We start from the raw sequence: 4,539 nt of genomic DNA, 5'->3' as shown, positions 1-4,539 counted from the left end.
TCTGGCTGCCAGGGAACTTGATCTTGGCCCTGTGGAGGGCCTCGATCACATGCTCCTTGTTCTGCAGCCTGCTGCGGATGGACATTATGACTTGGCCAATGTGGACCCTGGCCACTGTGCCCTGGGGCTTTCCAAAGGCGCCGTGCATACCTGTCTTGAGCCTAGATTGGGGACAGGGTGCCAGTCACGATGTCCACGGGCAAGGGCTGTCTCCAAGGCCCCTTAGGGCAACCCACACAGGCAACAGGCTGCATACACTACCGACGAGGCTACTGTTTGCAGCCATTGCACATCAGGCCCCCATGGGGAAAAGAGCATGGTCAGGTTAATTGTCTGCAAATCACTTGAACTATGAAAAATGTTGTGTCTCAAATGTGATGGCTGATCAGTGTGAAAAATACACTGACATTCAAAACTTAGAATGAAAAATATGTACACTATCTCTTTAATAATTTCTATGTTGATAATCAACAAAACGTATGTTGATCATGTTTGAAATGAGGCCATTTAAAATACATTAGGTTAAATGAAATACATTATTAAAATTAAGTTACCTGTTTCAGAAACAGAGTTATAGATACAGAGAAGGGGGGAGGACTCGGGGGGAGGAAAGAAATGGGTGAGGGAGATTAAGAGGTACGAACTTGCAGTTGCAAAGTAAATGTCACCGGTATGATGTGTACAGTGTGGGGAATACAGTCAATAACTATGTAATGTCTTTACACTGACGTATTGTGGCTAGATTTATCCTGGTGATCCTTTTGAAATGTATAGAAATATCAAATCACTGTCTTGTGTAATGGGGACTAACAGTGTTGTAGGTCAATTATACTTCAAAAACAAACAAACAGAATAAGAGATCGAATTTGTGGTTAGTGAAGGTGGGTGTGGGTATAGGGAATCAGAAGAAAGTGGTCAAAAGTACAAATTTTCAGTTATAAGATAAATAAGTACTAGAGATGTGATGTACAACATGACACATATAGTTAACACTGCTGTATGTTATATATGAAAGTTCTTAAGAGAATAAGTCCTGAGAGTTCTCATCACGAGGAAAAGTACTTTTTTCTATTCTTTAATTTTGTATGTATATGAGACGATGCATGTTTACTAAACTCACTGTGATAATTTCATGATATATGTAAGTCTAATCATTATGCTGTACACCTTAAACTATACAGCACTGTATATATATTAAGGTATACGTCAATTATACCTCAATAAAGCTGGAAGAAAAAAATTAAAAATTAAAAAACTTAATTTCACCTGTTTCTTTCTACTTTTTATAATGTGGGTACAATAAAATTTTAAATTACGTGTCTGGTTGGCACCCCATTTCTATCAGACAGCATCAGGTTAAAATTTTCATCCCCCAGTATCCCATTGCTCACCAAAGTCCCTAGGTAAACAAAAAGATTAATTCCTTTTGCCAAAATGATTAAAGTTCCAGGTCCTTTGTGTCTTCTTTTACTAAGATTAAGATAAGCAAAATCAACCATTTCTTCTTGGATAATATATTATTAAATCTCCCATTACTAGCCATATTTGTGAGTTTTTTCAATAATATTTTCAACATTAAAATCTTGTTAACACATAGCTACCTACATTTAGGAGTCAGGAGTAATTTTCTTCATAATGAAAAGATGCTTCTTTATGAGTTCATCCTGCTCTCCTCGTGCCTCTGGCTTTTTCTCAGGACACCCTGACTGCATTCATCCCCCGATTCTTCTCACCCTTTTTTTCTGTCCTCCTCTCTCAGTCGCCAGGAAATTCTTAGATAAGGCATTCTTTCCTTATTTCTATTTAACACACGCTGAAAACCCACTCTCATTTCTTCATCTGAAATATGGAAGAGACGTACTGCATTTCACAGCATGAAAAGTGGAAGAATTACAAGTTAAAAATTCAAACAAAATAAATGTTTGATACTATGTCAACGTAAGTGGGTTGGTTGTCTTTAACCCATTTTAAGCAGCTTAATCCCCAAATGTCGCAAAGAACAACTAACAGGCAGCAGATGGAACTTCTGGACGCCGGACTCCATGGCTCAGTTTGGTCTTACCCAGCCACCAGCATGTCTCACCTCCAAGAAAGACCGTCTACAATTCCCCAAATGATCACAGAATTCATCCAATATCACATTCTCATCCTGAAATACAGGACAGGGGGCAGTAAAAGAGATGGGTTTTGCCTTATTCTTTTGCTCTCTCTGGCTCAATCAGCCTTTAGAAATAACGAAATCAATGCAAACATTTGTTGGAAGGATGCCCACTTTGAGGATCATTTGCTACCTAACTGCCTTGGTAGTTTACATGGATCCCAGGGAGGATTTCAGAGTCTCTCACCCTTGTTGCTCAGATAAAAGGAAGAGTCAGGTGTTGAGTTTGGTTGTGTGTGTGTTTGTGTGTGTGTGTGTGTGTGTGGTTTAATATTTGATGAAGCTTCCATTTCACATACACAAGGATTCCCATGTGAGTTTTATTTTCCTGTCCTTTAATTGAAGTGATGCAGATTGAATCAAAGACAAAAATGCATTCCGATCCAAAAGGGAGAAAATATTTACAGCCAGAAAAGTGACATAAAAGTGTCTGGCCTCATATACATTAAGAACATTTTTTCGTGTACGTAGTAGCAGCAATACATGGTAGAGTGGCTTAAATTAGAAAATACAAGGCAAAGAAAGGTTGGTAAAGACAATCAGCAGACGAGTACAAAAGATCTACCTACCAACACTAAGGAGGGCAAGATAGAAAAGGATAGACATCAGTCAGATCCTCATGTGATGTGATAGAAGTTCAGCAGAAAATATGGGAAGATAAAAAATCAAGGACAGGGCTTCTGTGGTGGCGCAGTGGTTGAGCGTCCGCCTGCCGATGCAGGGGACACGGGTTCGTGCCCCAGTCCGGGAAGATCCCACATGCCGCGGAGCGGCTGGGCCCGTGAGCCATGGCCACTGGACCTGCGCGTCCGGAGCCTATTGTTCCGCAACGGGAGAAGCCACAGCAGTGAGAAGCCCGCGTACCGCAAAAATAAATAAATAAATAAATAAAAATCAAGAACATTGGGAGGCCATGTTAATTAGAGTTATAGAGGCAATTACTGGAAGACAGAAAATTGTTTTAAAATTCTTTGACCCATTGGTTATTCAGGAGTATGTTGTTTAGTACCCCCATGTTTGAGAATTTTACAGTTTTCCTCCTGTTATTGATTTCTAGGTTCCTACCATTGTGATCAGAAAAGATACTTGGTATAATTTTAATCTTTTTAAATTGGCTGAAACTTCTTTTGTGACCTAACATACAATCTATCCTGGAGAATGTTCCATGTGCACATAAAAAGAATATGTAGTCTACTGTTGGTGGATGGAATGTTCTATATATGTCTGTTAGATTCTTTTGGTCTAAAGTATCATTTAAGTTCAATGTTTCCTTATTGATTTTCTATCTGGATGATCTATTCATTGTTGAAAGCGCAGCACTGAAGTTCCCTACTATTATTTTATTGTCTATTTTTCCCTTCAGATCCATTAGTATTTGCTTAACATATTTAGGTGCTCCAATGTTGGGTGCGTATGTATTTACAATTATATATCCTCTCAATGAATTGACTCCTTTATCGTTATATAATGTCCTTCTTTGTCTCTTTTTTACTTAAAGTCTATTTTGCTGATATAAATATAGCTACCTCTGCTCTCTTTTGGTTTCCATTTGCTTGGAATATCTTTTTCCATCCCTACACTTTGAAGGTATATGTGTCCTTCAAACTGAAGTGAGTCTCTTGTAGGCAGCATATAGTTGGGTCTTGTTTGTTTGTTATTCATTCAGCCACTCGTATGTCTTTTGTTTGGAGCATTTAATCCATTCACACTTAAAGCAATTATTGATAGGTAAGGACTTACTATTGTCATCCCATTCATTCTTTTCTGGTTGTTTTGTTGTTGTTTTCCTTTCTTCCTCTCTTACTGTCTTCCTTTGTGAACTGGTGATTTTTCATAGTGGTATACTTTTATTCCTTTTCTTAATCTTGTGCATATCTATTATAGGTTTTGATTTTGTAGTTGTCCTGAGGCTTATTTGAAACATCTTATAGATATACCAGTCTATTTTAAGCTCATAACATCTTAAGTTTGATCACACAAAAAAATCTAACCTTTTATTCCCACCGCAACATACACATTTTATGCTCTGATGTCACACTTTACATCTTTTTATGTTGTGTATTTATTAACAAATTATTATAGTGATAGCTATTTTTAATTATTTTGTCTCTCAACTTTTATACTAAAGTTAAATGGTCAACACTTCACTGTATTGCAGTATTCTGAATCTGACTGCACACTTGCCTTTACCAGTGTGTTGTTTATTTTTATATGTTTTTTTGTTACTGGTTAGGATCCTTTCATTTTCAACTTGAAAAACTTCTTTCAGCGTTTCTTATAAAGCAAGTCTAGCAGTGATGAGCTCCCTCAGCTTTTGTTTGTCTGGGAAAATCTTTATCTCCTTAATTTTTGAAGTACACATTTGCTGGGTAAATTGTTCT

General features: G+C 37.6%; 1 non-coding gene across 1 annotated transcript; it reads right to left on the bottom strand.

Annotated features, from left to right (window-relative positions):
- Window positions 1-204: 204 nt before the first annotated feature.
- Window positions 205-339, bottom strand: LOC132439098 (small nucleolar RNA SNORA70). The gene has a single exon (XR_009522323.1). It is a non-coding gene; the product is annotated as a small nucleolar RNA SNORA70 (small nucleolar RNA).
- Between the last annotated feature and the right edge of the window lie 4,200 nt (window positions 340-4,539).

Source organism: Delphinus delphis, chromosome 15, assembly GCF_949987515.2.
Source record: "Delphinus delphis chromosome 15, mDelDel1.2, whole genome shotgun sequence".
Classification (NCBI taxonomy): Eukaryota; Metazoa; Chordata; class Mammalia; order Artiodactyla; family Delphinidae; genus Delphinus; species Delphinus delphis.
The sequence above is the reverse complement of the archived record's forward strand: the minus strand, read 5'-3'. Positions and strand labels throughout refer to the sequence as shown.